Source organism: Ictidomys tridecemlineatus, chromosome 6 (assembly GCF_052094955.1).
Source record: "Ictidomys tridecemlineatus isolate mIctTri1 chromosome 6, mIctTri1.hap1, whole genome shotgun sequence".
Taxonomy (NCBI): Eukaryota; Metazoa; Chordata; class Mammalia; order Rodentia; family Sciuridae; genus Ictidomys; species Ictidomys tridecemlineatus.
Window position 1 is genome coordinate 45,185,062 of NC_135482.1, and position 13,311 is coordinate 45,198,372.

Here is a 13,311-nt window from a genome sequence, read left to right on the forward strand (position 1 = left end):
TTCAATGTTTGCCAAATGTTGTGTAAAACTCTCACTAAGATTTTAAACATTAGATTTCATACCCTGGATCATTTGGTAATAGAACTAACAATAAGGATAGCTTATCTAGTTAGTAAAGTGACTATGCTCCAGCCAGCTTGCTTGTCATCTTGGCTCAGTTTAATAGAGATAGAGTAGCTTATTATTAATCCTTTTTTGGAAGAGATCACTGAGAAATTATGTGCTTTGCCCAGGGTCACATATATATTAAGTGGCAGAAATGGAGTCATAACCCAGGCCATAGTCTAAAAGTCTTTAATCCTTTCTGTTCTCTGCTTATATGCATCTTGACTCTATTAAATCATATTGTTTTATTTTCCCATTTGCTCAAGGACAATATCTTAGATGAACATCTGGATACAATATTCTTTCCATAAACTCTTCAGAGTTTGTTCATTTAAATGAAGGATTTTTGTCAACAGTTAACCCTTTGGACTGCCTCTCAGGAAAGAAAAGACAAATGGTAAGGATAAATAAGGAGCAGTTTTTTTGTTGTTTTATTGTTGTTGTTGTTGTTGTTGTTTTGATTTTAGTAACAAAAAATGGGGAATAGAGGTTTCTTTGTGTCAAAATGAATCATTTGCAGTCAAGACAAACCTTTGCAGTAAACTTATCTGTCTTCAAGCCCTAGCCATTTCTAGACTCCAGAGAGATGAAGTCAGCTACCGAAGTTGTGTATTTATGTCGTAACCCTGATTAAGTGTCCACAGAATGGGGAAGATCCAGGAATTCCAGGTTCCAACTTATTTGCAGGGCTGAAGACTTGAGCATAAGAGGGAGGCAAAAAGGAATATTACCTCATACAGGGGTAAGGAGGTAGTGGGAGGACACCAAGGCAATGTACAAAGTTAGGTCTAAAAACAGTGTTTGTTCCTCATGGGTGGGACAATTGGATACCAATATGAGTGACACAACAGGAAAATGGCTCAAGCCCAAATCTTTGTTTTGAGCTGTTTTTATTCCATGATATGATAAAGTTAGTAGACTTTAAAATCAGGATTGCAATCTAGGAGTTCTAGGAGTTAAATCCCTGGAGAACTTAAAGGCCCAATGCATAATTGATAAGGGTCTTAAGTGAGGTGCCAATTGAGTGCTACAGGAAAAGGGAGGGAGAGAAGGAGGCAGACACCATTTTATCTGGTGGGAATAAGAAAAACTTCAGGAAGTAAGAAAGATTTTGAGGTACTTTCAAACTGAGCTTGAAGATTAGAGAAAATTTCAACATATGAAGTAAAGAATGTGAATGACAAAAAAAAAAAAAAGACCCTGTAACACCCAAAATGGTTAATGCAAAATGGAAATATTTTGGCTTATGTGTCTGAAAAACTGTGAAGAAAGTCTTACTTTGAGCTCAGCTTGATCATTGTCAGATCTTAGTTTCTTACTCTCTTACATCTGCTGTTCACCATATTGGATCCTCCTTCAGGCCAGTCTTCCCCCTAGCAGCAAGATGGCTGCCATTGTCCAATGGCTGAGTAGGCTGTCTCTAAACCTGCATGCCCACCCATTGCACCAGATTTCCCCCTGTGCAAATGAGCTTAGACTATATCCTAAGAGGTAAAGATTTTGTGTGAAAATATTAAAGTGATTGCTTATTTATTTGTTTGTTTTTTCTTTGCTGTGATGGGGATTAAACCTAGAACTCTGTACATACTATGTCAGTGCTCTATGGCTGAGCTATACACCCTAACCCTGACTGTATATTTCTATATTTCAATATTAGATTTACCCTCATACTTGCCACAGCCACAAGCTACTCTGGCCTCTATGTGTTTATGAGTTGATAGGAACTGAACATTTTCGACCACACATCAATCAATCTTGGGTTCAACAACCCCCAAATTGTTTTAGAATCTCCTCCCCCAAACAAACACACTTAGAGCTATTTAATGGGAAACCAAGAACCTGTCAAAGAACTCTGAGGGGAGCTCTGTTAACAAGGTAAACCAAATAATTTATACTTGTGACAAATTTGCAGGCAAAACAATAGAGCCAAGTTAGATTTGAGGAGTTGAAACTGGGCTTTGAGAATTTAGATTTGATAATTTTTGAAAAAATCTCTGTAAGCAAAGTGTCTATAAGTTCCTATAATAGGCATGAAGGTTATTAAACAAGTAAAGAATAAAGAAGATCAAAATAAATCACCTCAAAATATGCCATTTGGCATAAGAATTATTTCACGATGAAAGCAATAAAGTAAAAACAGCAGACCAAGAAAAATCCTCCACCTTCCCCATTTACCTTCATGAAGTCATCTCACTTTTTCTCATACCAAGAAGAGCAAAATAATTTCTACTTAGGAGAGAAAACTCTTGACTCTTACAAGTCCAGAGACAGCACCAGATAAATCTGCATAACAAACTTTATCTTCCATTAGATTCCCCACACATTTTCCATCTCCAAATTTACCACCTATAGAAATGTAAACATTTTTTCTTCTGTCTTGTCACATATCCATAATTTATCACTCTCTGTTAAAATGGTATAGAGGTCTCCAGGTTTGACTGCCTCTTTGGGGGTTTCACCTCATTTCTGTGAGCACCCCAGCCATGTGCATATGAAATAAAACTTCTTTCCCGTTAATCTATCTTTTATAGAGTCCCAGCAACTGAAACTAAGGATAAAAGAAAAAGTTACATCCCACCCCCAGAGGAGTATTTCATATTAAAAAAGTTTTTCTTATATCCTTGCATAGCACATGCTCAATAAATGTTAGTGATTTTTTTTTTATGTTCAAAAAATAAAAAATCACTGGAAGGTATGGACATTATCCTAGATTCCCTTGTGACTAAGGCTGCTTTTCCTAATGATGTCTTCTAAGTTATTTTTGGCAACGTATGAAGAAAATTATTATTTTCTAATAATATCATTCATATTTAACATTTAGTGGGGGATTTTAGAGTGAGAGAGGCACTAATAATGTTGGTATTTTTACAGATGAGAAAATCAAAACTCAGAAATGTGAAATAACTCCCCCAAGTTTACATAGCCTTTTAGTAGTATGACCATTATGTTAATACTACCTCAGGGGCGATGCAGTTGAAAATGGGGTATATGAAAGGAAAGTGAGGAACCAGGAGATGGGAGAGCCAGAAGTGAACCATGGAGATCAGGCAGAGATACACATGAGAGTTTATTTGTCAGAGCTGACAAATAAAGGCACATCTCTTCATAGACAGAGAGAGGCAAAACAGGCTTGGGGTTCAGGACTTTAATGAGGTAGGTTCAGGGATTAGAGTCAGGAGGGTCCTAAAGCAGTCAGTGAAGGGTTGGTTTGGTATGAGGGAGTGGTGAGCCCTTCTCAGAAATGTCCTTGGGAGGGAAAGCAAAATTTTTCTTAAAATGGCAGCTGTCACTTAAGATGGCTGTCCAGGTACTAAGCAGGGATCTTATAGTATAGAAGAAAAAATAAGAAAGGAGATTGAGGAAAAGTATCCACAGACATAGTCTCCTATTAAACAAGACCTTATATTTAGCAGGTACTTAAATATGGGCTGAATGAATGATTGACATAAAATAAAATTGTATGAACAGCCAAAGAGGCCAGTCCTTACCCTGGCCATACCTCTGGAGTCTATTTTTTCTATATTTTCCAAAGGGACCAAGCTTTCATCCCACCTCTAATTTTACCATTATTGTTTTCTCAACCATTTAAATTTAAGGCATCTTTTATTGGGTAATCTCATGAAATTGCTGTGTGTCACATTATGCTTTACATTTTTCTCTCCTTCTTCCCTCTGTATAATCTGGAGATGTACCAGCTGGCTAAGTAGATCAAATTCCTTTTCTGTCCCACATTTAATGTTGCTCTATGGCTTTGTTCTGTAAGCAAGGCCAGATGAAGTATTTGTGCAGTGAAACCTCTTGGAACAAAATGTGATCGCTTTTGCAACCATTCTGCCCCAAAGCACATTTATAAGCACGAAGGTTCCACTTTGTTCTCTTCAAATTCTCGTTTCCATCAGTCAAGCACAGAGCTCTGGAAGATTAGATTATTTTAAACTGTTTGAACGTCATTTGCTGACATGGTGTGCTAATTTTCCTGGGCCAAATGGTTCAGGTTCATTCAGATTAAGGATTTCCATTAGCAGTTAAGTAAAATCTTTTCTGTCCTTGACCCTGGAATTAAAACAAATGAGGCAGCGGATCCTGGACTGCAATCTGAGGAACCTAAATAAATGTTGATAGAGAGCTCCAAAGTTACTTCCAGTTCTCTGGAGAGCAATTTCAAACAAGATACCACTTTGATTAAAATCCACAGACTTGAGTCAAATCTCCCTTAGACCATAATTTGGAAAAATAAATTCTGTTAGAAACAATTGTAGTTTTGGAGCACTGAGATGGGTCACCTGCAGAGGCAATATGATCACTCCTGCATGTCCTTGAAGTGGGAAAGGATGGTCAGGTGGGCAGCATCATCACTGGGACTAGGCAGTAGGTCTCCCGCCTTGGGCCTCACTCAATTTTCCTCTGGAAACCTTTCTCTCTCCACAGGGTGAGAAGTCTATTAGACCAAGGACAGTCTTCTATCCTGAGGTCAGCCTCTCTCACCCCAGGCCATCATCAAATGGCCTATAGCAAGTGCTTTGAGAAACATGTTCACCTGCCCAAATCCAAAGAAGGGTCCGGGAGACCAAGGTACAGCTAAAGTGAGGCTTTGATGGCTATCTTGTAAGATCGAGTGTCTGGATGATCAGGCATACCCCAGAGCAGTCACAATCAGTATTTTATCCCCTGGTGCACAAGATCCCTTTCCCAGTTCCTCATTGACTGAGGACTATGGGGTGCACAATCTTCCTGGATATTGCCAAGGTTTTGCTGTGTCCTGTTGAGTTATTTCAAAGAAATATTCCTTTGGTTGTCTCTACCTCCTTTTGTTCTCTTGTGGCCTTCTTGGGGAGAATACATTTTAGCATATACACAGTTCTGACTTCTCTACCTAAGTTTCAGGCTGAGCTCTTCCCCCACCTCCTGTTTGTAAAGGGGTTGTTCAGGGGTATGGACTTTGAATCTGCCACATTGACAGGCTATTATGTTATAGTGTGAGTTAACTGATGGTAACCACTCTGTTCTATTACCTCTCTAGCTATTTTTCTTACATCCTCTGTAATTTCACGTTCAAAGCTAAATATTGTATTCTGAAAAGGGACCACAGACTTTCTATCTCTCACAGTACCAAGTTCTGCTTGATGCTCCTTGGCTCTGTCCTTCCAAGGGCAGCCATTGCCTTATGGATACCCCTAGACCTCAGAGAGAGTCAAGGGTGACTGTTGGCAGGCAGGGACTGGGACAAACCTTGGTGGCTGGGAGTCCTAAGGCACACTTACATAGCCACTGCTGTGAGGGTAACAGATATTGGTGGGAAGAGAAGTGGGTAAGACACAGGCCTAGTCTTTTATTTGTACTTTTGCTCTGGACTTTACAGATGACAGGACCAGAACCATCTCATATGTACCCTGATTAATTATTGCACCATAACACACTAGCTCTCTGGTGGTTCTGGTATCAGTCTCATGCAAACCCACTTTTCAAATAAGGGATCCAGGGGCTGGGGTGTAGCACAATTGTAGAGTTTCTTGCCTGGCATGCACAGGCTTTGGGTTTGGTCCCCAGCCCCCCTCACCCCCAACATATAAACTCAAATAAGTGATGCACAAATGAAAGCCAATTCATTTGCAATGAGAACCAAAACTTCCAGGCCAATCAGGAGGCTAATGTCAGTGTTCAACTGTGAATAATTGCTCCAATAAGAAATTCTATATGGAAAGATTCTAATCAGTTTTGTTGGAAAATCACGGCCAGGGCAAGGTTCATATGACAGGTTGATATACTGAAATATCCATCTTCCACCAAATAGACCCAATATATACAATGTCAGCCTAATGGCACCTTTTCCTAGGAACAATGCTAAACACTCAAAAACAATTTTTTGATCTTTATATCCTCTGTAGATCATTTCCATTTGGCTTATGAATCATAAATTCTATCTTCAAATAAATTCTAATGATTAGTCAAACTTTCTCTTTCCTTTTAGATTTGAATGTCTTTCTAGGTTGTTTTTCCTGCTTGGAATTTATGCCTTTTAAGATGAAGCTTTTGAAAAGAAAATCCCAGTTCATGCTTTATTAGACTAAACACCAGAAACAAGATTGGAAGAAAGTGTAGAAGTCTCCATTTGCCATGAGAAGCCTCACAACTTTGTAGTCTCTGTCCCTAGCAGGCACATGGAACAAGAAAACTGAAATGGAACTTTTCAATTTCTATCATAATCACTTCCCGGTATTTTCTTATTCATGTCTTTGGCTTAAGATCTAAAGTAACTTGCAATGGTGATTATAAATAATATTTTTTCTACATCCAGGTTTGAAACCAGAAATGCCAACAGGATTAGGCTTCCCACCATCCCTACCCTGCCAATGCTTCCCTCTTTGATTCTCTTTTCTGTTTCTCTAGCCACAATGAAACAGATAAAGCAGCAGCAGTCGCAGCAATCAGAGTGGTTCTCATGCTCGTGGACAGGACTTAAAAACAGAGTCTGGCAAATACCATTTATCAAATATCTCCATCTCGAAGTTTCAAATGTATTCTGATGTGTGTACTCAAGGTCTTTAAAAACCGGAAAGAAGTAAATAAAAACCCAGAGAAGACCAGCATTTAGTGTGGACTTGCACATGCTCTGATTCCCTTTGTGCTTAGTTCTTGTGAGTGTGTGTGTATATATGTGTGTTTCCATTTGTATTCAGTTCTTCAGAGTGTGTGTGTGAGTGTGTGTGAGTGTGTGTGAGTGTGTGTGAGTGTGTGTCTCTGCCTATGCTGATTCCCTTTGTGCTCAGTTCTTCTCGGATCTGTCGTGGGGGCTGGAGTGCAATTCCACACAGGTGCTTGACTTTTTTCAACCAGTGGCAAGAAAGGGAGACCAAAGGGGCCTGATGACTAAATGTGGGGTAGGAGATTGCAAATTTTGCATGTTTCTGAATGAAATCAAGTTTTAGGTTGTACAAATGGACATGACTTATTGTGAAAAGAATGGAAGATCCCACTGTGATTCTAGAGCTACTCCCTGACTCGGTGTCCACATCTACCCTGCTACGCATGCAGCATCCAAAGATCTCAGAAGACTCTTTCTAGAAAACCTCATGCTCGAGCTTTCCCCTTGCCTTTATTTATGTTGCTCTCTGTTCTTGCCATCTATGAATCCTCCATAGGATTCTTGGACTGTGGTGGGGCCTCACGTTTTGCAGCTCAATGAGGTTGGGCAGAAGCCAGATGGAATCAATCTAGATGACTGTGCTGCCAGAAAAGGTGCAGAGGGTGGGGATGCCCGTTGACCACAGTGCCTGTCAAATTCCAGTCATTGACTTAACAAAGTAAGTAAGTGTGCCTGGTGAAAAATGTCCCCACACACAGCTGCAGGAAACAGAGTCCAGAAAGCAATAGCAACAAACATTTACAGAAATTATAATCATACTCATGCTCCACTGTGAGTGATATTTGTATCACCAGAATAATGAATTATTACAGTATTTTGATGTAAATATATTAAAAGATGGGGTGGGAGGTAGGAGCTAAAGTCCTCCTCTACTTTAATGTCTAAAATTGATGAACAAAGACAGCAAACGCATATTATTTAGAAATATGGACCCCGTACAAGAACAATGAGTTAAAACAGTAGAAAACAGTTGCCTCTGAAGAGTGAAAAAGTTTGTACAAGAGAACTATAGTTTCAGCAATAAGCTTACTAGTTGTGTTCAACATCTAAAGCCTCATTTATGTATCACTCTGATAGGACAACATTCTTCTAAAATGAACTTTGTCCAACTCCAAAGGCATTCAAGTCTGTGCATGGAGAAGCCCGTAACACTAACTTTCTTTCCTTGCCTCAAGACAAAGATTCACAGCATTATCCATCCTACACACTGTGATTTGAAGCCCTTTATCCTCTGTAACCCAAAAAACAGTATTGAGGTCAATGAACTCCCTTGATCTGAACAACCATGAAGGTCCATTTTCAACATTTCTGGGTTTTCTGTGCACACAGGCTTTACCCATAGGAGGCCTCATTGATAATATTGTCGAAGGAAGGATTTATGTAATAACAGAAATAAGTTGCTGTAAGAGATAATTTACAATAAGAGGCTTAGTTGTTTTGTTGTTGTTGTTGTTGTTGCTACCAATGACCATAAATTTTTGTTCTAAATGGAGAAGAAAATACAAAGCTGTGAAATGTTCAGTAACTCTTGCCTTTTAAATATGGGTTATGGTCCCTTTGGAGTTTTACAATTCCTCTCTCAAATTCATTTGCACTTCTTTGCTGTTTATTTGCACATACCTGGCTTCACACAAGTAATAAAAGATCTCTTTACTCTCTGTGGTTATCCCTTAGTTACATATCAGATGACTTACCTGAAATTTGAAGACCAGGGAGAGTCTGCTCCAAACAAAAGTACCAAAGCTCAGAGCCAGAGAATTCTCTGAAGACAAAGGATTTTAGATGCAGTTGAAACACAGAACTCCTAATGCAGTCAGAGGGTCAGCTGCTAACCAGTGCCCCCCCAAACCCCTGCCCAGGACAACCAAATTCCTTATGATTCTCAGGGACAGAGATGCCAATAGCACATCAGCCAGTTGAACTATGCTGGTTCTAAAACCAACAATCTCTGGATGGGGTTGGACACTTGTACCTGGGGAGAGCAGCCCAGGCACTGGGACTTTAAGAGCCCTCCTGACCTATTTAGCCAGGCACCCCTTTAACCAGTTCTTCAGCACCTATGGCTCAGCTTAAGGTTCCTTGTCTTTCATTCCACACTCCAAGACTCCTCCTGGGACAAATTAGGAAAGAAGATAAAGTGTAGTGGCTACTGAAGTCACTGGGGTCAAGTGCAATGTTGCCTGTTATCAGAGAACCATTGCACACCAAGGGTGGCAATAAGTGTGGTGACATGTCCCCTGTTGTGTTTTGGATCGGGAATATCCAAAAAAATCTTGTGCTGAAAATACAGTCCCCAGAGCAGCAGGATTTAGAGGTGGGGCTTCAGGCAATGATTAAGGCTCTGATATCATATGTGGATTAATCCATTTGCTAGATTAATCCACTGATAGCTAAATGGACTAACTGGGTAGAAACTGTAAGGCAGGTGAGGCATGGCTGGAGGAAACAGGTCACTAGAAGCATGACCTTGAACTATATCCGTTTCTACATCTGTCCCTCCCTTTGTTTCTGGGCTGCCACAGCGGAGCAGCTTTCCTCACCCTGCCCTTCTGCCATGATGTCCGGCCTCACCTCGGGCCTGCAAAGAATGTTGCAGCTTTTTGATCTTAAAAATAAGGAGACTGGACTATGATGGGTAATGATGATTGCTAATATTTATTGAGCACTTAATAGGTGCTGGTCCTTTTGTTCTCAAATCTTTCAGTTGTCACAAAAATCATATCATCTCCTCTTAACATCAAAGCATGAGAAGTTAAGTGACTGGCCCAAAGTAACACATTTGGTAAGAGGCAGAACCAGGATTAAAAGTTCCTAAGTCCATGTGTTTATCCACGATATTTTTGTAAACTTTAGCTTATGCTGTTTTTATTCCTATCATTTTGTTGCTGTTATTATCAGTGAGAAGATATTTAATTTCTTATTCCAATTCCATAGATACTGCTTATATTACTTCCCGTAATCCTTTGGTCCTCTATATATTCATCAGTACTTGACTCTCCAAACATCACTTAAAAGCCTGTATTTATCATTAAATATGAGAAACAAGAGATTTTAGGCCAACCTGTGGATGGTATGAAGTAGAGAAGGATAACAATATGCAGAATGATGGAATCGCCATTTCAAACCTGCTAAAGAGCAACATAAAACATGTTATCTAACAAGACATAAGGAGTAGGAGTAAATATAGTGGTATGCTGGTGAATAAGCTCTCTGAAAATAAAAGCTCTGCTAGGTAGCATTTCCCTGCAATGTCACAGACAATGCTGAGAAGGCTGCTGAACTGTGGGAGGGAAAGCACAGGACTCTGGGATGGCTGAGCGTCAGTCTTACCAGCTGTGCAGCTCTAAGGAAGTGGTCTCACTGAACCTGCCTCCACTTCTGGAAATGGGGAGGAGCCAAGCACCTCACCGCCATGTGATAATGATTGAACAGGGGACAGAGGGAAATGCTTAGCAAACTCTAACTCTTGATCCTTGAGTGGGTCTGCAGGCCAGCGCAGCACCAACACCACCCAGGAGTTTGTTAGAAAGACCAGTCCTCAGGCCTCACTCCAGACCCGCTGAAATAGAACCTGCATTCCACCGTGATCCCTGGGTGAATTGTATGCATGTTTCAACTTTGAGGAGCCCAGCTCTAAAACACTAAACAAATACAGCCTGTTGTGATTTGGAGCTCTTTTTCCTTTTCATAGACTGCCAAGGAAATAAAAGATGGCCAAATTTAAAGGACAGGGCCTTCTCAGAGGTTTCCATAGTCCTCCTTCCGTGGGTCCTGTGTGGGCTCACAGGTGTGGAGGACGACTCCAACCACATGCATAGGTCATTTCTAAGGAGTCATTCCCTTTGCTCAAGTAAGAACCACTTGAGAAAGTCATCACCTTATAAAGTCCTTCACCATTTTTGAGGTGGGCAAAACAATGAAATGTAAACCCACATATACGAAACCATCTCAGCCCTTTGGAAAGAATGTAAAATTTGCAACTGGTTATAAGTAGCAGCTCAAGTGGATTTGAAGCGGACTTCAATCTTTCCTGCTCAATGTGCTTGAGAGCAACAACTAAAGGAAGCAACCCAGAATGAGAGGGCTTCTTATCATAAATTTGTCTTTGATTAAAACCCTATTTATGTACAAGAGACACATATGGTGTTTCAAGAATACCTGTTTAACTAAGTTGAGCACAGTATCAACTTCCTAATATCAGGTCTTTAATATAATTTTGAACCTGTTAGCCTACCAGGGGTTGGATAGAGAGAATGTAAGAACTCCTTGACTTTGGGCTAGCTTGACTCCATTTTATGAGCATACGAGTGTGCACACACTCCCACACACGCATCGTTGTTACCATTGTTCCTTCTTTTCAGAATAGTTATCATTATATGAAATTTTCATTCTCCTGATCAAAAATTAACCATGGGAACACATATACTTCAATAACTCATCAAAGTGTCATAACAGAAAAGAGATGATTCTATTTGCAAATCACCATCTACAAAAACCTCTTTGCATTGCACAAGTATTTTAAATAGATGTCCTAAATTTGGTTTAAGAAACAGTCTGTTCCAGAATGTTCATGACTAAGACATGAATAAAATAAAATTAAAACCCATCAATGGAGTATTAGTGCACAGACTTCAATAATTGTGCATTGTTCTAAAACTTTAAAGGTCAGGGATCTGTGTGTGCTGAAGTGGGTCAAAGAAGAGAAAAATCTTCCACTTGAAGGATGTCTCGACTGGGGAATATTCCAGTTGGGTTAGCGTGCCCCTCAGAAATAGTGGTATTTTCGGTTTTATAATTATTTGAACACAAAAGAAAAAAATGAGTGTATCCAAGGGACAGTGGCACCCCTTCCTTGAGAATTTAGCTGCTGAGCACCCACCATTTGGGTGTCAGATGTAGAGTTTCCTAGGAGGACCTTGGTCCTTGGTCCCCACCAAGTCCTCCCAAGCCCAGAAACATGAGAGCTGAGGAAAAACTGTGTGTCCTAAGATACATTTGCATTTCCCAAAAGTTCCATAGGAGTTGGTTTTATTCTACCTCAGAAAAAGGATTCCGTAAAACACTGTTTGATGCCAGTGGACAATCTGGCAGTAAATGCCCATGTGTTTACATGTATTTATTTATATTTTGCTCTGAAATCTATATTCACTCAGAATTCAAGCCTGGCTGGCCAGAGGGTGAATCCCTATATTCATTTACAGGAAAAACCCATGGACTCAACCTAGAGGAAGCAAGGAGAAGCCCAGAAGCTTGGCTCTAGGTCAAGACGCAAATTCTGGACGGGAGACATTTCTAATACCAGGGTCCAACTTTCAGATCATGCCCCGATTCAAGGGACTCGCATTTAATGGGGCTGAATCCCAGGAAAATGATGTTCCCAAGAAAGATCTGTCTCAGCACTGGCACCATCAGATCCAGCCCTGAATTGGTGATGGGGACAGAGTCCTCCACATGGGCTTGACAGAGGCAACCAAGCTGCAGCCACTGAGGGTCGGTAACAGCAGCACCCTGAGCAGCTATGTGTGGCATCTTTGGTAGATGTCAGTGGGTGGGCCACTAAATTTGGCCATGGTACATGACTAAAAATAACTTCCCAAGGAGCCACAAAAGAGGAAGAAAAGCCACTCTAAAATTATCAAAATTTTATAATTTTGTGAGCATATTAATGAGCTTTCACTTTGCTCTTCCCACCCTGTCTGGCGGGATATGAAAAACAAAGGAAGAATAGAAATGTCTAAGTTTAGGGGAGTATGAGCTTTATATCTGGATTTGAACCACCCAGGCTTCCAGAACACCCAGGCAGGACCATTCATACCAAGAACCACTCTTCTGCTGGCAATCTTTACTGCTCAAACCTATCAATTAGGAAGGAAATTGCCAGCCATCTTAGCCAAACCTCTGCAGCTGCCCATGAGCCACACACAGGTCCCAAGCACAGGTCCCCCATTCTCCCCCTATGCTTTCCTTTGAACGTTTCCTAAAAGAATCTTCGCTCTCACTTCTTTATTACTAGATAGCAGAGCGGTGTTCAAGATCCATAGTTCAGAGTTTCTTTCTCTACCTTTTTCTGGATCACCACACAATTTTTAGTTTTTGGTGGACACAACATCTTTATTTTTTTATTTGTATGTGTTGCTAAGGATCGAACCAGTGCCCCGCGCATGCCAGGCGAGCGCGCTACTGCTTGAGCCACATCCCCAGCCCCACACTGTTTTCTTTAAAACAATGTGTTAATGCTGTTAAATCAAACCTTGGAAATCAAGACTAGATATCATTGTGATACTCCAGAAAGTGAGGTCATACAATTCCACAGTAGAAAAACCCATGCTGAGGAAACTATTTTGAGATCTGCTGTGAAAAGTGGTGGGTTTAAGATCCTACATGTGTTACCTCCTGGTTTGCATAGCCTCAGCCAAGCAAGCCACTTACTGGTAAGAGCCACAGCCAAGTAACATGATGCATGGCATTTTTGGTTGAAAGGTGATGCCAGCTAGCCATTGAGATGATATGATTATGTTAAGATTTGCATTCATATGGATATTGGACTCCTGCTGTTCACGTCG

At 40.5% G+C, this 13,311-nt stretch overlaps 1 protein-coding gene across 2 annotated transcripts in view; it reads left to right on the plus strand.

Moving 5' to 3' along the window:
• Positions 1 to 13,311, plus strand: part of LOC144378612 (uncharacterized) — a 262,662-nt gene that overhangs the window by 176,801 nt on the left and 72,550 nt on the right. Inside the window, exons 4-5 of one of the 2 annotated variants that reach the window (XR_013440459.1) lie at positions 372 to 502; positions 6,493 to 8,167. The exons of the other annotated variant lie outside the window; for it this stretch is intronic. The gene's annotated coding sequence lies outside the window, so the exon portion shown is untranslated. Of the gene's footprint in view, positions 1 to 371; positions 503 to 6,492; positions 8,168 to 13,311 lie in introns of those variants that run through there. 2 annotated transcript variants of the gene reach the window in all.